The sequence below is a fragment of the Zonotrichia albicollis genome, chromosome 7, assembly GCF_047830755.1.
Source record: "Zonotrichia albicollis isolate bZonAlb1 chromosome 7, bZonAlb1.hap1, whole genome shotgun sequence".
Classification (NCBI taxonomy): Eukaryota; Metazoa; Chordata; class Aves; order Passeriformes; family Passerellidae; genus Zonotrichia; species Zonotrichia albicollis.
The window spans coordinates 35,836,874-35,861,856 of NC_133825.1; the positions used below are offsets into that span (position 1 = coordinate 35,836,874).

General features: G+C 37.1%; 1 protein-coding gene across 3 annotated transcripts in view; it reads left to right on the forward strand.

Moving 5' to 3' along the window:
• Nucleotides 1–113: 113 nt before the first annotated feature.
• The window catches only part of LOC102066112 (heparan sulfate glucosamine 3-O-sulfotransferase 1), a 48,965-nt gene continuing 24,095 nt past the window's right edge, over nt 114–24,983 (forward strand). Inside the window, exons 1-2 of one of the 3 annotated variants that reach the window (XM_026799643.2) lie at nt 622–1,177; nt 16,418–16,555. The gene's annotated coding sequence lies outside the window, so the exon portion shown is untranslated. Of the gene's footprint in view, nt 560–621; nt 1,178–16,417; nt 16,556–24,983 lie in introns of those variants that run through there. The other 2 variants (XM_026799644.2, XM_026799642.2) reach the window with 2 other exon arrangements.

The window sequence follows — 24,983 nt, forward strand, 5'->3', positions numbered from 1 at the left end:
AGCTCGGACCCTGCCCTGCTGCCAGGGCATCCGGCGGGCCGCTGGCAGCGCGGAGACCAGGAGGGGCTGCATCTCCCTCCCGTGGAGCTGAGGATGCTCCCGCTGAGCGGGGACTGCAGCCCGCCCGCTCCGGGCCGCGGAGCCTTCCCAACTTCCCACGGCTGCCTCGCCCATCCGCGCCCGGCTCCCAGCGCGGTCCCGCCGCCCGTGCCCTGTCCGGGGAGGGGACACCCAGCCTCCCTCAGGCCGGGCAGGCACGGGCACTGTGGGAAGCCGGGCGCGGCGTCCATCCCTCCCTCCGCCCCGGCGGGGCCCGGAGCCGGGGCCAACTCCGGGAGAAGGGACCGTCCCGTGCGCCCTGCCTCTCCCCAGCCCCCGCGCCTGCCTCCTCCCCTGGTCACTGGGGCTGATGAATTAATCACGATGTGGCTGCTGTTAATGCATTTATGTGGAGCGGGCTGTGCCAGCGGCTGGCGGCGCGGCGGCTGAGGGAGCGCGGGGAGCGCCGGCCCCTCCGCTCCGCTCCGCTCGGCCGCGGCTCTCCATGGCTCCGGAGGAGGTAACGGGAGTCGGGACGCGCTCCCCGTGCCCCGGCAGCCCGGGAAGGGGCAGGGTGGAGGGGGCACGGGCAGGGCAGCTCCAACTTGCCGGCAGGGGGGACAGGAAGGCTCGGGTTGCCGCGGGAGGCGTGCGGGGTGTGTTCGCTTCGCGTCCCCGAGGCTCCTCCAAATCCTGCCCGTGGTTTAAAAATCGCTCTCTTGGCATAAGCGCGCGGGAGCCAGGCTCACTTTATCGCCGCTGACGCTGTCGAAATCGCTGTGGCTCCAGCAGTAACGACAGCAGCCCCCTCCCCGCATCCCTCCCTCCTTCCCTCCCTCCGCCGGGTCACCCGCTCCTCGTGAGGAACAGAACGCTGATATTCCATCAGCTTCATCTTCCCCGCTTACGCGAAAGTGAGGAAGACTTGCTAATTAATTTACATACGAGGGAATGATGTCTGAAGGAAGGAAAAAATACCCCGTTGCACCTGCTCCGCCGAGACTTGTCATCTGAATCTGGAGGAGAGCTATAAATCATGTAAAGTGTTCGCGGTGGAGTCGGCTTCTTCTGAGAGCTGTAGGATTATGTATCCAAATGCTGAATTTATATTTCCCACTAGGAAAAGACTGAAACTCAGGTCAGATATAAACTACATCATTTAATTTAAAACAAAACTGTAGTTATTTATTGTAATTCTAGAGGGGGCTTTTCTTCTCCCCTGATTAAATAGAAAGTACTATTAGAGCATGTAGTAATGATTTACACATTGCAGCCTGAAATCTCTTGCAGAGTTGGAGGTGGTGGAGTGTAAGGATGGTGCTTTAGAACCACATATGTCCTCTTATTTTTGCCACACGTGAAAAGACTGAGAATAACCAGGCTGGTTTACCTTGTTTTTAGTGTGCACAAACCCATATTTTCTGAGATGCAGGATGGGGAAAACTTGGACAAGGGGTAGCACAACTTCCATTGAAAATGTTGACTTTCTCAACTACAACAACTAAAATCTGTGTGATGTCTTTTTTTATTATTTCCACCTTCTGAAAAACTTTAAAAATGTCATAAGCTACTTCCAAGTATTTCACTTACTGCCGCTAAGGCAATACAGTATTTATTTTTGATGCTTGCCTGCTAAATGAGATGAACTGGGGAGACCTACTGTTCAGTAAGATGTTTGTGTTATTCATGTGCCAGGTATTTCATCATAAAATACAAAATGACAGCTTTAGCCTGATGAGATAATGGTTTTATATTGTAGAAGTTATTAATACCTAATTTTGTGATTTTTCACATATTTCACTGGGTTTGTTGCTGGCAAAACTAGACTGAGGTTTTGTCATTTCAAATGGAACTGATTTAGATTGGGGTTAATTGCTTTAGTAGCTAGCATATTTTTGACCAAACTGTGAATGGCAAATATTGCTAAATTTTTTGTTCCACTTATGTAAAAATACTGCTTTTTTGATTAGGAAGATGTTAAGTGTTATAGATGGATCCTGGACATTGCTTCAGAATGAGGAAACTAAGGAATCTGTGTGCTTTGGCAGAATGTGTGATTTGCAAGTTTCATAAGTTGTGAGCTTATTGTAAAAGTGTGTGTATGTGTGTGGCAAAAGACTGCTATGCTAGTAGAAGAAACTAATAATAACACAGAAATCTGTGAGGTAAGCAAGAACATATGAGCCAGGCTAGCCACTCAATATGCTTACTTTGAAAGCAAGCCTGGATGCAGTAGTTTTCACATCACTGTTCTACAGCAACAAAATAAGGGAGACAAAAATAAGCACAAGCCAGAAATAAAGACAAAAATCTAAAAGGAGACTAGTCAGGTGGGGAAAAACATTTGGAAATCAAGACTTTCTGTCAGATCCAAGAGTGCAGGTCATTGTTAAATGAAATCATACTCACATACACAACATTTTTATGGCATTTAAGGTAGAAGACTTGGTCTAGACTATAACCAACCAATTAAAAGAGATTCAGTTGTTGAGAATCTGGTTTGTCACCAAATAAGAGATGGTAGCTGTCAAATGACAGTCAATGAAAGTGGAGTTCATCTTTGAACATGAAACAGGAGAATAATTTGTTTTCTTTTCCAAATCTTCTGTGTCTGACTGGAAATGCTGTCATGAACACCAGTCTACAAAGTGGTCCAAATTTATTAATTGGTGAACATTTCTTGTTCTGAGATACCATTAAAATAGAAATACTTTTTTTGTTCTGTGTAACTGGCATTCTTCTGGACAGTGCTTTGGCTTTGCAAGTCATAAATGAAATATGGGAGTTCTGATTTGGGGTTTGAACAATATATGTCACTGTGTAAATTTCAGTCCAGTGTACATTTTTAATTGTCTGTCAAGCGTTGGATTCACTTATATTGGAAAAACATTTGCTTCATTTCTAAAACAAAGTGTAAAAAATCATTTGTCAGCCAGAGGGAGGTGGGGAAATCTGGTCATACCAGATTTTATTGGCCTTACAGTACTGACTTGTGTTTGGGGATTGTGGGATTGGTGAACGACAGACTCGCCTACATTTTCAATATTTGCAACAAGCTGAGCATGCTTTTTTGGGTCAGGAAAGCAGAGTGCTGCTTGTTTAGTGATGGACACATCTTTGAAAGGAGCTGAATGGAGAAGAGTTGGCTGTCTGCAACATTGCTCAATATTCACTTGCTGCTACACAAATGATTATGTGACAACTGGCCAGTAGCTAGAGACATGTGAACACGCCCTCTCTCTTTTCTGTAGCTGTTTTTCCTTTACCCACTGCCATGGAAATCCTCTGAATGGGTTGTTCAATGATTAACATGTTACCATGTTATAAAGGGTGGGGATAATTGTATGTCTTAACAGACAGGTTAAATTACATGATTCTGAATAGTGACAGCGTTTGAGGTGTATTTGCTTGGAGTACAATCAAATTCTCTCTTTGACTGTTTATATAGTAAGCAGGAATCCATTAAACTGGCCAGGAGGACAAATATTTAATGAAGACTCAAAGAGGTAATATCATTTCTGTAGGTTTGCACTGCACTGCTCTATTTAGGTGCTGATTAAATCTTCTGATCTCAAGGAGGTTTTCTAATCAACTGCTTTGATGCAATATTCTATAAAACCATTTAAGCTAGAGGGGTAGGAGTTTAAGTCTTAAGATTGCTTTCTCTTAAGGATAAAAATGGCATGAAGTTCTCTCACAGCCCTAGTTGAATTTTAGTGGGAATAGTGTGAAGCAAGAAGTCTGGGAAGCAGGGGAGCAGAACCAGGAACAGTTGGTCACAGTAGTAATTCCAGGCTGAAGAAAAGACCTTTCTGAGCTAAACAGCAATCTTATCTAACTTCAGTTATAAAGTCATCACAGTCTACCTTTAAGTACATTGCCCTGTTGTTCTTTCTGGATGTTTCTAAAGATATTTCAAAACCTCTCTCCTAATGCTTAGAGCTTTCTTTGAACTTTCAACCTAAATATATTCTTTGATTCCTAATTTTTAATCTCCCTATATTGTTATTTTAAACCAACTCCTTCCTCAGTGTGTAGCCCTCAATAAATTATAAACATCGATCATGTGTCTTCTCAGCTTTTATGTGCTAGGATCAAACAAGCAGAGCAAGCACCTTTTAGTCTGTGTGGCAAAACAGAGTAAATAGGAAGATACAGAGGCTAGTAACTTGATTCTCCTGAATTTGAACCTTGTACTTGAAGTGTTTGCTCAAAGTCTTGAATAAGACTGCTAATACTCCACTTGGTCTTTTGAAAATACTTTGTCAGACACTGGCGAATATCAAGTTTGTTTTACAGATAGGCCAGGTTAGTTTAATCTGTTAATAGTAAACATGGGTGGGCGATTCATCTTTTTTGTGTTGCTTTCAAATGCAAGAGAGATAAATAATAAGAGACCATCACAGAAATAATCAGAAATTCTGCTATTCGTAATCATGTGGCTTTGAAAAGTAGCTAAAGGTTTTCCCATTTCTAATCCTGTGCAAATGCTCCTCCAATTTCTTCTGTAAGTTAGCAAGAACCTCCCCAGTATCAAGAGGGCTTCCTGTAACCAGTTTTTATGAAAACACCTCTGCTTTTGACCGTGTTTACAGGCATGTGGTAAAGTGAGTGTGAAGAATGATTTCAAAGAAGTTCATTCAATATGTTACCATTAGTCATCAATAGTTGCCATTAGTTATCATTCAATAGTTACCATTTGTAACTTTATTTTTGTGTTATGCTTGTTATTTCCAACTCAGTAAATAATTGCTGGGTGATACTATATCAAATTCCTTAATGAAATCTGGAGCGAGTGGATTTTGTATGTTCTTTCTCATAATATTTGCTTTCAAAGGATTGGCTTCTCCCTCCCTCCCACCAAGCATTTATAAATACTGATTAAGATCCCTTCTGAGCCTTCTCCAGGAAAAAGTAATTCAGCTCTCCCTTCCTTTCTTCAAATGACAGATGCTCCAAGACCCTTATCTTTGTGTCCTGAATGGCCATACTAGATGTACACCAGTATGTCCATGTCTGTTCTGAGCTGGGGAGCCCAGAAGAGGAGGCAATATTCCAGATATTACTTCACTGGTGCTGAGGGTCAGGATCATCTCTCTCATCCTGCTTTTCCTAACTCTCTTTTTCCTAACACAGAAAGTGTTGGCTTTCATTCCTACATGGGCACTTTGCTGACTCATGTTTAACTTCTTGTCCATTAGGACATTCCCCATCCTTTAGTGCTCAGTTCTTTTCCCCTGGCTGGTCCTAAGACTTTTACCAGTCCACAAAGTTATTTCTCTCTGGGTGGAAAATGTGTATTTCCTTTTGCCAAGCTTTATTTCTCCAACCTGCTGAGGTCCCACTTAACAGCAGCACGACTGCTCCTTATTTCACACACTCTCCAGCTTGCTGAGGGTGCCCTCAGTCCCCTTATTCTGGTCTTTAAGGGAAATGGCCCCAATATCAACAGGGGTGCACAATTAGTAATGTTCTCAGCTGAATATTTTGTGACACTGATCACAATCCTCTGAGCCCAGTAATTCCACTACTTTCCATTTCACCTCACTTTCATGCTTCATTAATAATAATGTAATTGTTAGTAATAATAGTTAGTAACATCAGTAATAATTTTACTACTGCTGTGTGACCAGGAAAATTAACAGATAAAAATATCTCTTCACCATCTTTCCTTGCTCTGGTTTAATAGCACTGGCACGTGTGTGTACACACGTGCACCAGCTGACAGTTGTCTGTTTGTCTGTGTTTGAGAGTATGAGTGTGAATTACTCATACCATATGTTTGACACAGGGAAGATACTATTTTACATGTCATAGAGGCACTGCAATTTTTTTTTGCATTAGATTTAGTTCCCCACCTCATTCTTTATAGGTCAAATGAACCTCTGGACTTGTTATAGTTAACGGAGAATTTGAAATATGTTATCTTGAAATTGATTGCAAAATACAGGTGAATTAATTGCTCTATAGCTGATTTTTCGGAAACCAAATGGTCTTTCATTCAGGTGAAGAAATTGTGTACCTTATGTTAAAAAATGCAAGGGCTTTTTTTATGTTTCCTTCAAATAGCAAAAAAATGTTTTGAGAAAAATTGCTTCGGTATTCCCTATTTTGTCTTGCTATTCACACTCACCTGCTTTGCCAGCAGCAGTGAGAAAAGACTCTGAACTACCCTCATTGCAAGCAATGCTTAAGATTTCTAGGGTGAGACTCAGGGCTCTGTGTTTTGGCTCAAAATATTTAAGTTTGGTCTAGGATCAAGCTGTTTTGCTGCAGGAAAATTCATTCAATATTGCTTGAAGAGAAGGAGTTTTCCATTTTTTTAACAAGTGACTGATACTTTTGCTTTTAGCTAAAGAAGATATATTTTATTTATGTGAATGCATATAGAAGAGTGATGAAAATGAACTTTGTAATCAAATGGCTTTCCTTTTACAGAATACTGCAATGATAGAACTTAAAATACTGAAATGATGATTCTCTTTTTTTCCCCATGAAATGAGGATATAGTGTCCTAGGGACAGTGATGAGCTAATTGTACTTACAACTTAGTACCTCGACACTGATTTTGATAAGCAATCTAGTCCTTGCTGTTTGATTCTGAATTCACATCCTGCAGTAACTCCATCAGAAAAATGGGAGAATTTTCCTTCTCTATGTGATATTAAGGCCTCCAGAATTTGGAGAGAAGTGACCCTTGGCATCCAAGCTGCAGTGAATAGGTGGGAATTGAAAAATTGTGAATGGGCACCTGTGCAAGTATGCAGCTCTAGCCCTTACTTTTATTTCCAAAATCAATATAAGTGCATAAACGCTAATCATCTGAATTTCAGAAAAATAATTGCTTTAGTTTTTTTTCTTTTTGTTGTTGTCTATAATTTCCTGTTAACACTGTACATCTGTTTAACTTGGAAAGGCAGAGCAAATCCTTTTCCACTGAGGTTATAAAAGGTGCAGATATAGTTATTAAGTAAAATGTTACACATTACCTGCAGAACAATGGAGAAAATGATTTAATATTTTGTCCTACTACAATTCTCTAGATTGCTAACTAACCAATTTGTGTCATGTAATTTTCTGCAAGTAAAGAAACTCAGGGTTTCAGAAATTGAGAGGTAAAAAACATGTTCTACTTTTGGTAAACTGCAAGGAGTAGACTTTTTTTTTCCATGAAATTGGCAACAGAAAAATATGTTCTGAGGTTGTATTTATTTACAATGGGATCTTACAGTGGATAGCTGAACAAAAAATTGAAGTGAGATATTAGGGATTTAGATTATTTTGATAAATGGCAAAGTATCAGTTAGTAGAGATACTGGGTTTTAGACATGAATTAATAAGGTAATTCAAATGCAAGCAAAAAAATTTAGCCTTTTGGAAGGAGATAAACTGGGCTACTTCTGTCCTTGTCATAATTTAGCACTTGTATAGTGTTTACAAGGTAAAAACTCCTTGTAGACACTAATGATCTTCATTACACCTGAAGGCATTTAGATGTTCTGCGAATTAATGGTATAGGACCAATATATTTTAGACCAAGAAATCTGCTAAGAGTTTGAGTTTTGGTATAAATGCTTTTGAAGTTTATAAAGGGCAGACTACATCCCTCAGAATCCAGAATCAGCTCTTACAAGATATGCTTTCATTTTTAAGGAACAAAGATGCAGGGCTTCATTGAGAACACTTGAATAACATCATGGCTCTTTGATAACAAAGTCTAGTCAGACATAGTTTTTTTCTGAATAAAAGTGTAGGATACTACAAAGAACATTTTTAAAGGTTCACACAGAATAGATCCCTAATTTACAAAGATTCTATAATATTCTGCTTCCATTTTGTGGAAAGGTATTTACACATGGAAAGAGAGAGCTTGTCTCTCCTGTCTCCACCCTCCTTGGTTGACAGACTTTCCCTCCAGCAAGCAGTTGACAGCAATCAGTTTGCGGATTATTTCTGGAAGGAAAAAGTTTACAGCTTTTCTCCAACAGTAAGATTAAAAATAAAGTAGCTGTCATCTATTTCCATGGCTTAACTAGTTAAAATCATAGCCACAAAAATGCCATATTACTCAGCTAAGCTGTTCACTGCAATTTATACAGTCAGCAGACCTTATTAAATAAAGGCAGTCAAGCCTTGCAAACAATAGCTTGTAACACAAAATTTTTAAAAATTAAATTTTTACTGGAAGTTCAGAATTTGTTATTTATCGTTTACATACACATACACTGTTTAAAATAAGCCTTACACAGATATTATAATAAACTATTTATTTTTATGATCTTGTCACATATGAAGGGCATGTAGGTAATTCTCAGGATGAAAGAAGTTCGTGTCTTATGACAGCCAGATTCTTGACCATCTTCCAGACTTGGCTCGCATTAATCCTCACAACACTGTGTTTTCCATTGCACCATTTATAAAGGTAAATACTGTCAAGTTTAAGATGGAAAATAATTTGCATTTGTCAGCTTTGACACTTTCTAATGCTAGATTCTTGAGATGCAATATGAAAATAAACATGTAAGGGCTTTCTTTTTCTAGACTGCCACAGTCAGAAATCTTTTAGACCTTATCCCCAAACATTAGGCTATTTCAGTCTCACAAATTATGACTCAGCTTCCTTTGCACCACATGCTACCTTCAGCTTATTCTCTAAATAAATAGTTCCATTTACTTAGATGGTGTTTTTTTTGGCTTTTAAAATCTACGTAGTTTACTAGAATCTTGTTGTATGAGTTTGATTTTGTTCTGTACTATAGTACACATTGTACTATACAATGTGAACTCTTCCAGTAGTTTTAGCAACCACATCACTGATTTCCTGGCTATGGTAATTTCTGTCCTTTCCTATAGTAGAATGATGAAATATCCTTACTATGTGTAGACTTTGTTGTGCTTCTAGAGTTTTCTAAATTCAAAATCTGATATGTGCACAAAAAGAACAAAAGGCTCATTATTTTCATATTCTGCTGCATTCTTACCTTAGCTCTAAGTTCCTGGATCCTAAGGTAAGATTCATGCCTGCACACTGCAAACAGTCCTGAGAGCTTAGGCCTCTTTAGCAAGTTAGAGACCTGAACACTTGTGTTGTTTCATTATTTTTTTAATCCCTCCTCTGCAAAATTATGGAAGTTTAGGGCAGTTATTTAAATGGTTAATGGCTGGCTTTTTATGCTTGCAACTTCATCTCCTTTATTCCGAGAGTATAAATAGTGCCAGTGATAGAAAACCAAAGTTTCGAAACTAAATTTATCTTGAAAAGAGAACTGTTATGATAATTATGCATAGAGCTTTAGAAAATGGAAATAATATAAATCTTCACTAAATAGTCATTACTCAAAGTTAGATAATCTGCCATTCTGAAAAGAACACTGTATCATTCTTCTTTTGAATCCTTGTGTGGTCACAGGCACAGAACATGGTGCTGTAATAGTCCAAGGAATTGTTCTACTTTGCTTCTATAGGGAAGCACTTTCCTTTAATCAAATGGAAGCCAATAGAAATACACGAGCATCGAACAGGGCTCTCTGTAGCCTGCTGGGAGATATTTAAATTTGTGCTAGCTTGCACTAGAAGGAAATGCTGTTAAAGCATTTTGTTTTGTTTCTTTAAGAACTCTAATATTCAGTGTGTAAAATTGCCATTAAAAAAAAATCAGATAGTATCATATATACTGATTAAGGCAATTAACAGTTCAGCCAATTGTGGAATAATACCATAAATGTTTTAGCATGTTTATTCCTGTACAAGCTGATCATATTACTTTATACTATAAATAAAATATATGGGCTACTCTATTGTTTCTACTTTACTTTTTGTGATCCTGGGGTATTGTCATTTAGTAAATGGAAATATAGGTATTAAATTGCAAGTATTGTTTCAGTTAAGATATTTTGCATTTATCTATGAATGATTCCTTGCTAAAAAGGTTAAGAAAAAAAAAGACTGTTCAAATTACAGAGTAATTTTTTAAAATTATGAGTCAAAAAATATCAGTTGTCTCTGCATATGGTGTATTGTAAGTGCATTAGTATTTTGACACATTCTCTGTCTGTTCAGCCATGTGCTGTTGATCCTGGTCCCATAAAATGTGTTATTTGTGCATAGCTATTAATAGCAATAGTTACTTTAAAATTTTTCTTTTGTTGATTTTTTTGTTGTGGATAGCAAGATTAAATTTATTTTTTCCATCTTGTTATAATCTCATTTCCTTAAACAGATGCAGCAACCAGGCCTATACTGTGAGTTGTTACATAGGAAGCTTTGGGTAAGATTCAGAATTAAGTTTTGGGTTGGTAGCTATTGAATGAGACATTTTCAGTATGAGAATGTATCCCAAGTCCAGTGGTTTAGATGTATTGTTTAATTGAGGTGAATTTGTTCTTTGCACTTTAAAATGTACATATGTCAGGCATGAAGAAATTTTAGGTATTGACTTAGGGTTGGTGAGAAACTTTTGGAGGGAATGTACCTGTCCACACTATTTCAACATAATATTACCTGAGAAAATGTTGATGATGTTTAATAGAATTACTCACTTCCTACTCCTAACTAAGTTTAAGAGAACTACAGGTTTCAGGAAGCTGAGCTGTAGGACAGAGCTTACCATGCTGGCAGCAGGAAATCTGTATAAGTAGCGGAGTTTGGTTCACCTAACATAATAGAATTTTTTCTTTTTTTTATCAAAGAGCTAGGGCAAAACTTCTTTCCCTTTCTACAAATGACCTGAGGAATTTTGCTTCCTAAACGAACTAATTTATTGTACTACTGGAGCTTCAGAATTCCTCAGAATACAAATTCTACCTTCCAGTTAGTTAGATAAGTATCCAAGTATGAAATAATTTCATCTTGACCTTTTGATATCTAACTTATTTGAATTTTGCCTCTGAGTAAATACCTACTTACCTTTAATACATTCCTGTTTAATGGGGAATGGCTCTGAAAAGTGATTGCCATCAAATTGTTAAGGTAATAAGGAAAACGTTTTCTCTGTTTGAAGTTTTATACATTAGTTTCTTCCTATTTAATATCAAGAGCATAGGTTTAGGAAGACTGAGTGAAATGGGAGGAGCTATAAATGGTTTTCCTCCAAGATAACTAGACAATCCTTTCAAAGTTTAACTGAACTAAGAATTTTTATATTTTAATAATTTTTAAATCTTAATAATTGAATAAGTATATAACACTTCTCTCTTTTCTCCATTCAGTGTATTTTACTGAATGGTCATTATATTTTTTGAGAAATATCTGTACACACAAATCAATATTTTAGATTTAATTTGGCCCAATATTCCAGAGTTTTCTTATATTGATGTGACCTCAGATCCTAGCTGGCAAATTAAGGTGTACTCTGTGTGATTGTTTGAGAGTAGCTACTTCATGTGCTCAAGTCGTAGATCCACATTTTCTCCCAGTGAAAACGCAGACAACTTAAAAGTACTGTTGTACTTTCTTGCCAAATAGATTTCATCTGCTGCATGTGAAACTGTTATTTTGTAGAGAGTAAATAGAATATAATAAAAAAAAACAGAATAGAAAAAGTAAATAGAATACAATAAAAAAAACAATGTACTGTTCTTTCTGGGGGTAGCAGAGGATATGAAACACATTGAACAATAGGGTGGAAAGATAAATGCTCCTGTTTTAATGCAGCCTGGGTAAGAGGAATGCCTGGGATTAATCTAGTGGTAAATTACTTTCTATCCTACACTCATAATCTGTGCTTATTGGACTTGTTATTGTGTGGTAATCCAATTTCTCCATATGACACCAGTGTAAAAGAGAACTGTCTTTGCCTGCAGAGACCAGTGCCATCTATTTTCCTGCTCATCTCTTTCGCAGAGCAGAATGTGATTGTACACTGCACTGCATTTCTAAGTACAGCCTTCTTTGCCCTTCATTTGGTGTTCTTTGGTTCTTCATTTGGCACAGAAAACTCAAGAACTGAGTCTGTTTTGATCTACAGGGCTTGACTTTATAGATGAGGCTCAGATTGGCTGTCAGTGGAAAAGCTGAGTTTTTTGCTCTGAATAACCAACAGTTGGCCAGCAGCCTTATGTGGAAAGGGCTCAACTGTAGAGCCTTGTTGTGAAAAGCCAGTGCTTTATCATCCATATAATTGGTGTCTGAAATCCATCTGCAGCCAAATAGCATATAGCTCAGGTTAGAAATTAACAATCTCTAGCAGTGATAGCCAATTCCTGGAGAAAACCAAGGATGCTGGAGGAATTAGCCACTGTCTCTCATTCATGCAGTTGAGGGGTTTTGCTGAAATAAACCTTAGAAGCAATGAGAAAATGGCACAGAAGTGAAAAATGAAGCAAATGCTTGTGACCTTCTGTGAATGACTATTTGAAGTGTGAATTCAGACACTACTTTGTGAGAGGTTTTAGATGGAATGGTAGATGAAGGAAAATAGTAAGTAACAGAAAACTTGCTTGCTTGTCATTTGTTGTGCTAAGAAAAGCAGAAATTTACCTCTGTAAATAAGCAAGATTGCACCAGACACCAAGTTCCATCATCTGTTTCTTTTCTTAATCAGAAAAATCTTGGAGAATTATGTAATTTTATGTACAGCTGTCTAGGTCAGCAGTAGTTGAGCTGATTCCACCTTTAGCAAGAACCAAATCTTTTCATGCTAAAATAATCAAGAAAAGAATGGAAAAGACAGGACCATCATGCTTTGAATCATTCCATCTCTGATCTGTGTAATTGGCCCAAGGGATTGCTAGAGAACTTCAGTTTTCTTATTTATATTTTTTTAGAGCACTTTAGTCTTCTAGCTGGGGAAGGAGTTATTAAGTCTGCATGGTGCACTCTAACTCACTTCTGAAGGAATTGCACCTGCTTCCACTGAAATGTCTGAGAAGCCAGACAGGGCTTTGGATGAGGAGAGGTCTGAGCACACTTCTTGCCCTTGTTAAACAACTGTTGAGCAACAGCAGCTATAACTGTTGAAACCAATCCTGGTCATGTTGGAACTGGAAAGAGATTAATTCTTCCAGAATGGAATGTTGATATTTTAAGCTGTGGGTAATACAGGTTTTTTTTATCCACACTTGCTTAAAAGTATGAGAACCTGGAATCTGCAGCAAGTGCAGTGTGTAAGATGATAGAGCCTACCAAAAAGTGTTATTTCCTACACTGTTTTGTCTCTTGCTGTATGTGTAAAACTTGTTACAGAATTAGCATTTAGCATTTCTTTCTCTTACCTACATCTACTCTAAGATCTTTTTTTCTTATTCCTGTACAGTGTATTATTTGTGGTCGTACAAATGTGTGTATTTCTAGAAGATAGATGATGTTCTGTTTGGATTTTTTGTTGTTGTTGTTTAGCAGTGGTAGTGCTAGCTCTGACCTTATTCTGTTCCTGTAAAATGAATTATGAATACTTTTGTGAATACTTCTGTAAATACTTCACAGATTATAGGCTTATAATTATTCTTATATTATTATTATAGGCTTATTATTCTCTTATGTTGGAAGATACCTCAGGAGGTATCTTGGTCGAGCCTTCTGCTCAAGAAATGTTGAAATCAGGCCAGGTTACTCAGGGTTTTCCCAATTTGGTCTGGAAAACATCTAAGGACAGAGACAGTACCACCTCCTGGGACAACCTGTTCCCACACCTGACTGTCCTTAGGGAAAAAAACAATTTTCTTTATGGGCATCTTTCTTTTAATTTTGTTTTGTAAACATATTTTTGGAAACAACACAAGACCAAAAAAAAACCCCGTGAGTACAATAAAATCATTAGTTCTGTTTTCCCTGTATCTCATCATCTGGTTTAGTTATTATTATGCCTGCAACTAGGTCTAAAGAATGCTTTAATTCTATCTCATCTTTAAAAATATAAAGTTTAAAGTCTCTCCTGGAGTCATAATTTGTTTTTTATATTTTAGGATTTGTTTTCAGGAGAACTGAAGAAACTCATATTACAGATATATCTTCCTTCTTATTAGCAGCGTGTTAAATTTTGTCATGTTGCTTTCTGTTTCAAGTAGATCATAAAAGTGTTTTTAAATATCTTATATTGGTTTTAGTTCAGCCCTCTTAGATTATCTTTTTGGGACACTGGATGCAGCTTCAGGCAACACCTTTTGCCATTTGATTATTGGTACCAGAGCAATGAAACTGAAAATGGATTTCTAAAACTGAATATCAGGAAGGACAGTGTAGGGCATGGATATAAAGTACTGCAGAGCACCTGGTAGCTGCTGATGTTTATGTGCCTGAGCAGTTGGGGGTGCTTAAAACTGACACAGCACATTGAGATTTATCAGATTGATAACCATGAGTTCCACAGACGTGCTGTGGGCTAACAGAGACACGGTAAAGTCTTGTCAGGAATCAAGTGTCGTGGCTGTAATTGTAACAGTGATCCCTACCAGTTCTACAAGTAAATAAATATATAAGCTTCCTATAATGAACCTTTTTGACAGCCTAAATGTAATGTATGTAGGCTGTTTTTCCTTGCCTGATAAATAGAAATTTTTAAGTATTCTGAGTTTTTGGGGTTTATTCTTTATTCTTCAGAAAAAGGACCTACATTAAAGGTATCACAAGCACATCCATTTTCTGAGCTGCTTCACTAAGTGATCTGTTTTGTAACATTGTACTTACAACAAGGCAATTAATAACTTCAGGCACATAGCTAATTTTGAATAAAAACATTGCTGCTAAAAAGATTTCATATCAGTGGTGTTAAAGAGCAGTGCTTATTGTTTCAACAAACAAGGCTACCCTTTAGACACTACACAGTAATCTTTCATTTGTATTTATATATACACCTTCAACTTTCAAATTAAAATCTAGTTGATAGAACTTGATGAATGCATTGGTTTCACTAAGACTGAAGCATTTTGCAATGGCTCAGAGCAGGCCAAACAAAAAGGTCACATGTGCTTTAATTGCACATTCTTCAATCCTAATCCACAAGTTTCCTTTTTCTTAGTTTCCTCCCATTTATGGTGACTGTACAGATACTCTGTGGCACAAGTGGACTTTAAAGATAGTTATTTTCAATTATAATAAATTTATAAAGCAACAATAATTAAAAATATTGACTTGTTATTATAAAGCAACAAGAGTCAATATGTTTAATTATTAACATCTTCACCCACACCTGTACCTCTTCTTTGTTGTTTTGAACCCCTGAATATGTGCCACAGAATAGATTATAAACTGAGGCTATTTTTACTGGAGGTGTCCATATTGCACATGGTTGGAGTTGTAGAGTATGGTACTTTTAATGAGCCAGATGTAGAGGTTTTTCAGCTTTCCCAGCAACTTCTGATGCTTTTACCTACTCTCATAACTTTGATTTCTGATTAAATTTAAATAATACTAACAGTTGTTTTCTGAAATTCTTGCTGCTTTATAATTGTTTCTAAGAGCATCAAAGACTAGAATGAAATTTATATTCTTTTAAAGTAATTAAAATGTTTTACTGCAGAATACTAAGCATAACCTTCATAATCAGAGTGTGCATATGAAACAACTCGGTACTAAACTGCAGGAAAGAACCTGCACACACGGAGAGATTCATGTGTAGGATTCATTGAAGATGATGCTGGAGAACTTTGCAGCTTGTTGTGAGAAGATCTGGCAGCTTCGTGTATATCTGCCTATATTGCTGTGACTGTAGCTCTGGCTCTTCAGGGCGGTTTTGGTTATAAACTGTGTCTTACACTAGCAGAGGATGTCAGCTTTCAGCAAGCCAAGATGCAGAAGGCAAGTGTCATCCCAAACTGTCCCCTGAGGCACTGTTGTCTGATAGCTATACAAAAACAGCTCTCGAATAACTAAAATGGAGATATTTTGTATTTTTTAAAAATCATTTTGTTTTTGTGCTCATTATTCATACTTTTGCCTAGCAGTTGGCTTTGGATTGGATTGGATTGTTTTGCTTAGAGTTTTTTTGGGGCATTGATTTAGGTTTTCTTAATGCTCCAGAAAGTTCCATATTTAATCAAATACAAGGAATGCCATGTCTTCAGGGCAGATACACAGCAAGGTGAGACCTAAAGCCAACCTGTGTTTGATTAATTCTATGCTAATGAATAAGAATATGGTAATTTACCTGTAAAGACTTCTTCTCTTTCACTATATTCATTTCTTGAGAATGCCTATAGTGACCATTTAGCAGTGTCCAAGTTCATATTGAGCATCTGGCTCTTCTTTATGATTCGAGTGTTTGATATATTAATTTTTGAATAGGATCTTATGTGGATTAGATGATCCAACCTTTTTAAAACTTCCTTTCTACTTCATTCAGGGAAAATTCAGGGAAAGAGATGCTGATGCTTTGATATCTGTTTCTTCTTTCTTTTCTTTTTCTTAATTATGTTTCTGCAACCATCTGTTCTTTTTAATCTAGTTTGATGCCAGAAGGTTCTTACTCAGGGCAGAACTAGCTTCACAGACAATACTGTGTCATCCTTGCATCATCATAGACAGAACTGGATTTTTGCACAGGAGTAACATTTGCGCAAAAGTCTCCAACTGAAAAAAAAAGGTACTGGTGGCTTTCTTGTGACCTTTTTTCCATTGAAGTGTTTCTTAAAAGCATGCTTAGTAAAATCCTGATATTTAATAAGTAGCAGTTCATATTGAAAAAAGCTCAAAGACTTTTTATTCTTTGTTCTCCAATGCAGAATTTCATGTGTGAGGCTACTCACGCACTGACAGCACTGCCTGCTGTGACATTTTCTGATTATTAGTGATTATTGGCAGCACTTTGCAAGTATTCTACAGCAGAAAATATTTCATTACAGGTGCAGCCAAAATCTCAGTCAAGAACTGCATCTCAAATAATAGCTACCAATGAAGTCATGAAAAACAAGCCCCAACACAAAAATACCGAAACAAGAAAAACATGAAAATTATCAGGACTCAGGGATGACTTTCAGTACAACATCATGAAATTGAAATTTAGAGGCTTTCTAACTCTTTGGACTACTTTACTTAAAAATGTTGGTAGTTTATTTTTCTAATGTATTTTTCACTGTGCCTCAGTTTTGATTCTTTATTTAGCTCTTTTGTGAATTATCTCTAGAGAGTTTAATAGCTCAACCTCATTTGTTATTAAGAAACTAAAAGAAAAATGGCCAAAGGTCAGGGAAAGAATATCAGTCTTTAAAATTAAATCTTATACATATATTCTGAAGCCTTTTTTATCCCCCCTACTATCTCACCAGAGGATCTTTAGTTTGTCTCTAACAAGATAAAAAAGGCTTCAAAATAAACTCTGTCTAGTTTTCAAAGTATTTTCTTCAAAAGCAGGTTTTCAGTAACACTATCAGATGTTTTTCCTTGCAGAAGTTTATTGCTGAAGTTATGCTGAGCAGAATAGAGACATGAAGAGCACTGCAGAGCGTCCAGGCAGGAGAGCTGCTGCTCCCCTGCAGCACCCGCAGGGACATCCCTGCTCACAGTGGCAGGGCACCACAAACACTGCCCAAAAACTGCCTGCTCCACGCTGGGGGCTTCTCTGCCTGCCTTGGTTCCTCACCAGGAACTCTCCTTTGGAACACAACAAAATTGCAAAAGGCACCTTTTTTTCAATTATGTGGAATATCTAATTTTGGAGAAGATAATTATAAAGCATAGATGGACAAGAACTGAAAAGTTGCAATTGCAAACTAGATATAATTAAACATTTATTGGATTTTATTTGAAGCATTTGAGCATGGCTTTTAAATGCTTAAAAATATGCTGGGATATGATAGTGTTCCTTGTGGAGTGGGTTTTTGCTCTGTGGGAAGAGGCCTTTCAGTTGCCTGTGGTAGTTGCACTTACGCTTTTGCCATCCTGATATTTTGGTCAGGAAAGGTTCACTTCTACTGGTGTGTTCTATTTCATTACAAGATTTGGTTACCAGCCCCTCCAGGTTTGTCTTCCCTTCACACAAGGGGCATAACATAGGAGTGAGATCTCAAGGAAACTAATATTTAAGGGGTTATTTTATTTACTGTATTGCAATGTGTCCTGGAATTCAAGCCTGGGACCACTGGGTGGGGCTGTACAAATGTCAGAGACTTCTACCTGCGAGTTTGCAATACGAGCATGAACTGAGAGACAACACATGGATACAAACCAAGAAGGAGGAGTAATATAAGGCAGCAGTGAGATGCGAGATGATCATCATTCAGCAAAAAGCAACTGGCTTTTGAAGGTCAGGGAAGTAAAGAATTGAAGCAGAGCAATGAAGTGGCTTTGCTGATGCTTTCTAGGATGTTTTGTGTGCAGAAGAGCAGCAGCTGTGCAATCCTCCTGCAAGGACAGCAATGGGCAGCAGACATGAAGGACAGATAGATGATGGAAGATGTCAACAGAAAAGGATTGATTATGAGCCACTGAAGAAAATGAGGAGAAGCAGAAGACTATACAGATTTTTGGCCTGTATTGGGATTACTTCAAATCCTTTCAATTTTCCTTCTCTTAAAGAATTTTGTTGTAGAACATCAGGATTAAAGCATTCATCCTACATACAGTATATTATAGCTTATCAGAAGAGTTGCATGTTAATCTGACAAAGTAATTTCTGTTATCTTTCAATTCCAGTAACCACAGAATCCAAATGATTTAAAGATTGAAGTCTTCTGAGAATACATCTGATTCTTTCCTTTAGTGTGTCAGGTTGTTGAAAATTTCACTCTGAATGGCTGCTGCCATGCTTAATTAGCAAGCAGATCATAAGTGAAACTGCTTCTTCACCAACTGTGACCAGCAGGTATTGACAAGAAAGCCATGTAAACTCTACAAATGACTGCTAGTGTGCTTAAACCAGCAGAAAAATATGTTCACTTCAATGTCCCTGGGGCATTTAGCTTTGTATTAGACAGCAGCTTTTACTGGAAATGTGAGCACAGGGCTTGTGAACTTGCAAAAATCTATAATGTTCCAGCTGTTTGAAAAGGTCCCCACACACTTATTGGTACAATGTTGTCAATATTTAATTCAGTAAGTTCAAAACTTTTCTTCTAGGGGATATAAAATCAAAAAAGAGATTGTCCATTTTTCCACTTTTAAAAATTGTTTTTGATCTATTTTTGTTACTCTTTTTTTCTCCCAAATATTGGGACTAAAGCCTTAAAGCTGTCCTTTTCCCTTCACCGCAAGATCTTTTGCTCTCTACCACCATGAAAATTTTAATTTGTCTAGTAAAATTATTCTCACAAAGGAGAAAAAAATACAACCTTGCAGGAAAAAGTAAGAAGCCTTAGTTAATGTGTATTAAATTCTGGAAAGAGTGGTTGCCTTTGCAAGTAAAATCCTGCTGGGTTTTATGTTGTTAGGAGAGAATTAATTCTTCATCCTTACTGCAACCAATAGGGATTCCCAGCTCCTGCTTGTGAGTAAACTGTAATATTGACCCTTCAGTGCCAGTCAGGATGCAGACAGGTGTCAAGAGCCATCTGGCTTGGCCTGACCATAGAGTCCTCATTTGTGAAGGTGCTAATTTCTTTATCATTAGAACCTTCGGCTTCAACAGACCTAGACACCTGGGAATAGTTTGCATTAGAAATTTGTATTAATCCACAGTGTACCCAGAGGGGATGTGTGTGTCTGTATTTATATATATATATACATGAAAATGTGTGTCCTTCTGTTTCAAAATAATATGAAAGTAAGATAAATTTATTTAAAATATTCTATTGGAGAATTGGAGAATTCAATGTATTTGTAGCTTGCTTAGTTTAATTTACTAATTTAAGATCATTTGTGATCAGTTACGCAGAATTTCTCTTTTTTGTATAATTGGAATCCAATGTACATTTTATATCCCTATTCATGGAGATATATGTGCATAGTCATTATCTGCATGAATTCAAGAGTGCTGTGTTATGGATTAAACTGGAAAGAATTGATCTTGCAGACCAGTGTCTGTGAGGACTTTTGCTATCTTGAACAGTAGCTGCAATTTTTAACAATATTTTTGTATATTGCCTAAGGAAGTGATGTGTTTTCCATCACTGGAAATTTTACAAGATCAGGTTATGCAAACATCTGTCAAGAATGGTTTCAGTATACTGATCAAGCCTAGGGGCAGAGTGGCAAACTGGGTGACCTCTTGAGGTCCCTTCCACCTCAGTGCTCTGTGACTCTGTGGCACTGTGATGCCATAAATTGTAGATATGTATGTAGAAGTTACCCACTTAGAAAAGTTTATTTCCACTATTTTATCCCACCCTCAAGCAGAAAAGAAAGGAGAATGGTTCCTAATTAATTATGGAATTTTTTGCAATTTAATCAGATTATTCATTTTGAGATCTACCTTGAGACTGAATGGAAGGAAAACATAAGCAAAGCAGCACAGATGAAGACTTGGAATTTGCTAAATCAACCTTTCTTTTTTAACTGATGGTATGTTTAGCAGTGTTTTTAGCTTTTACTAACAGGTGATACAAGTCACATGCTAATTCAGACTGTTCTGTGCCGTTCAAAATGTGCATTTGTAGCCTCTCATTTGTCAACAGGACTGAAATTGTCCTGGTGGTGCAATGAGGGTAGATTTACCTTCAGGAGCCTTCAGAACTATAGATGCCAGCAGATGGCAACAACAATGTTCATACCTCTGCAGCTGCACCTGCAATTTCTTATCAACTTCCCAGTCTCAAAAACTGAAATCCCAAGGGAGGTGTTAATTAAACTGGAGTTGAAGTGTTCTGGATAGAAAAGCTGCATAAGGAGGAGAGGACACAAGTGTTACTCTTGCAGTGATCTGATCTAAGGGCAAATTAGATCTGAGCCAGACTAATGAAGTGCTTCACTGCTCCCCCTGAGCCCAGATTAGTATCAGCAGCCCTTCAAACTCAGCTTAATGGCATGACACTTTTGTTTAAATATTTAAGTGTTTCAATTTTGGGGCTCTGCAGAAGGAGCACCTATTAGGAAACTTCAGAATGTAAGTGGCTTTGCAGTAGTGATCTTCAGTCCATGTTGTAGGTACAGTTAATACAGTTTAGAAGTTATGAGAAACACAACATGGCTTTTTATTACAAGCAAAGCTAAGCTTGCTAGAAATTAAATCTCTTTTGGAAGTGAAGCAGTAGTTTTGCTGGTAGAACAGAACTGAGGTTTCTTGAGTCTTGAACAGTGACTAACAACTAAGTCATCTTTCAAGCTTAATAACAATTTGTATCTGTGCATATGCATGTCAGTGTTTGCTCTTTGTTGTTCAATTGAAGTAATTTATTTTAATTTATTTAATTGGTTTTATTTTGGGTTTAATATTAGTGAGTTCTTATTTTTTTTAAGTCAACATTATTTGATATTGTTATTTAATATTTGTCATTAAAATACATGTCTACTATTAAACATCAGCTCTTGAGAATGTTCTTTAAATACTACAATGCAATAATAGACTGAAAGTTTTAGGATTTTGAAACTGACCCATTTTTAGAAGTTTTTGCAACATTTGCAGATTCAGAATACAAACAGCTACACCATTTATAGAACACTCATTAAAAATGAAGTAGCAATTTAGAACAGGAATAATTAAGAGGTCAGTGAAAGTCCCTGCAGCCTGGGACTAAAGCATTGCCTTTATTTGCCATAGTACTTAAAATTTTTCATAATAAAATTAAATACTGGTAAAATGAAGGTAACATAAGCTGTTATTTACCTCAGATGGACATGCACAGTTAATTTTCTTATTCTGAATAGACATATTAAAATAATAAGCGCTGATAATGTAAGCACATGTGCAAATATCCACTTTTAAAGTAACAGTGGGATAAAATACTTTCTCTTGCCTTGAAAAATATTTAGCACACATATTTTGAAGTATTTATTAATTATATATGCTGCTATTCTTAGGTGTTTGGTAGTTATTATCACGTGTCAGTCAGGTACCTGACTGTCCTTGTTAATATGGGCTGTATTTGTAGAAGTCTTGTACTTGGAAATCTTGTATATTAAAGGTTGTTTATGTAATAGAGATGCATTTTAATATTAATTTAGAAGGGATGCATTCAGATTTACTGAAAATGTCTAAAAAAGGTTGCCCTAAGTTTCCATGCCTATGGAGTCTTGAAATGTTGTGTGTCAGAATCTAATTTTTACAGAAAATTACTAGTTTGAGCCTTTTATTCTAGCTCGTTTTTGTTCTCCTTTCTCATTTGTCACAGTTAATCAAGTATTTAAGAATGTGTGAGCATTTCCAATGAATTTAGAAATGGAGCTGTTTACATGAACCTGAAGATTTACCCTTGCTCCAGTGAAGTTCAAGTACCAGACACAACGATCTAGTTAAACTATCCCAGGACTTGATGTGAGAGATCTGCCAGCTGAAGGAGATGTTGCTGAAATTGCAGCATGACACTGGGAAAAAAAAAATATATATACATATATTGCCTGGTTTTCTTTGATTACAAAATAATGTAAGCAAATACTTTTAGACTGAAATATGGTGCTTTTTACCCAAGGAATTCTAACGTGTGCCTAAATTCAAGAACACGATTAAGAGCTTTATTTGATATCTCTGTTCAGTCATGTCTTGAATAGAGAGAAAAATGAAAATACACTTCTTAAATTTAGCTGAGATTCTGACAACTGCTCTTCCAGAAATAACTGCTTGGTGTCAGAGAGGTTGCATAGCCTTAACCAAATAATAAAATGTCAGGTGTAAAACATTATTGGCTTATTAACATTTAACCCATTCTTATGAACTGTTTCAAAGCTTTTAAACTGAGTACAAATAATTCCCACTGGTAGGTTGTATTGTATGCTTATTGTAGAGGAGGTTTATTGCAAAAACATCAGCAGATCTTAGCAAGTGAGCTGATGCTTTCATCTAGGCCACTTCCAAAGCAGTGTATTGGCATATTGAACTGTGTGGCTGGTTTTAGTCTTGGATTTCAGTAACAAATTAAGTTCGTCTAGAATGCAAAAATTTCAATTGACTTATTCTAGTCCCTTTGATTATATATTAAATAGCTCTCTTCAGCTACTTTTGCTATACCTCTTAGAGATTCATTTAGTCTGTTCTAAAAATCAGATTTTGGCTACGTCTTCTTACAAGGAGGCACCAACAAATCAGTATGTAAGAAATTAAGGCATGCCTGTTACTCCATTATTCAAGAATAACAGAAACACAAAGCCCAGAAATACAACATGAAACCACAATAGTGTAGATTACAAAACAGCTTACAAAGCAACATGCTAAAGACATAAGCATTATTTCAAATGCATTAGAACAAGAAAATTTATACAGGAAAATTTACAGCTGATAGTAAATTATTTAGAATAGGAGAAAGGAAGACAAACTGCAAAGAAGTACCTCAGCGATACTGAGTGATAAAGTGGCAAGTGAAAGTCACTGTCAATAAATTTAAAGTGGTTCTCAAAGGGTAAAAAAAATTATAAATTTGTGCACAACAATGGACTTCAAACTGACAATTATTTTTTAAGGTCTTCATTGTGACATTATCTATTCACGATGTATTCACTGTGAGCTATGAAAACAGTAGCAGCAAAGAAAAGAAAATTTAATATTACACTTTTTTAGAAAGAAATAGAATAAATTAGAAAACATCATGGTTACAAGCAGTGTCACAGTGCTGCACCTGCATCTTGAATAGGCAGAGAGAATGGGTTGGATGAGTAAAGGATGACTAAATACATTTTTTAAACAAGGAACAGGTAGAACTACACGCTTTCAGTCTGTGAAGAAGAAAACGGAAGGAGGCTCTGGCAGGTTTATTAACTCAGGAGTGGTGAGTAAATAGATAATGAGTGATTGTGTACTGGCTCTTTACAGCAAGGGCATTGGGCATTAGGTGAAACTAGCAGGTGGTGTGTTTGAGTTGAAGCAAAGGAAGTATTTTTACAGTTTCATGTAGTTCACCATGGAACTCCTCGATGCAAGCTGTGTTAACAATCACTCAAGAAGTAGTAAGATTTACAGAGTTACTGATATTGTCCATTAAGGACTATAAAGCTCATACTTCTGTTTCAGAGAGCCACTGGAGCTCAGACTCATGGAAACCCAGGAAAATCGCTGCGTGTTTGCCTTGGGTTTGTACAGTCCCTCAAGTGTCTCTGAAGGGCCACTGCTGGCAAGGGGACACAAGACAAGTAAACGCTTGGTTCAACCAAGTACAGGCTGTCTGAGATGAAGCTCAACAAAGGTTTCAGTTAAAAACACTGCTGAGATGCAAACATGCTCCAATTTGCTTGTAGCTTCAGAGATGGAGAGCTGGCTTTGTCTCTTCTATGTTTGTTTTAATTTTACTTAATCTGAAATTAGCATCTCCATTGAGATGAATGGGATGAATTTATAGATGCTTGTTGTTTGTCACATGAAATTATGTTCCTTTCATGGCTAATTATATTTTAATTTTCTCACTGCATATATTCATATCTCTTTTTCTTCATTTAATTCTTGCCTTGTATTTAACTCCTGTACTTTCTTTTTAATACATTTTGAAAGAAAGCTGAGGAGTTGAGTGTTTATTGGCAAAAAAGCAACATCGGACTGCACAATTTTAAAGCATAAAAACCACAGTAGGTGGTTTCTTCTATTAATTACTTGGGTTATGGGGGAGACAAGGGTGACTTCAAGACAGGAAGGGTTCAAGCATACTGGAGAACAAGACTGTCAAAATGCTGTTGCTATCTCCAAGAAAAGGTTTGCATAAAATAGGCTGCAGTTTAATAGAAACAAGTATAAATAGAAAATAAATGTTTAACTGTACAAATCCCAAGTGTGGAGTTTTTGCCTAGATAAGAGTTCTGCCCTGAAGAATTTCATGTGATTTGATGGATTAGAAAGCGTTCAAGAATATATGCCACCTCCAAGCAAAAAAGCAGAAAAAATGGAAGGAGTATTTTCATGGACCATAATCTTGTTATTCTCTGTGTTAGTGGGGTGTGATCTGAGTAAAGAGGCCTAGAATTTGGTGTCTTGATTGAATATAAAGCAACAGAAAATTTAGCTA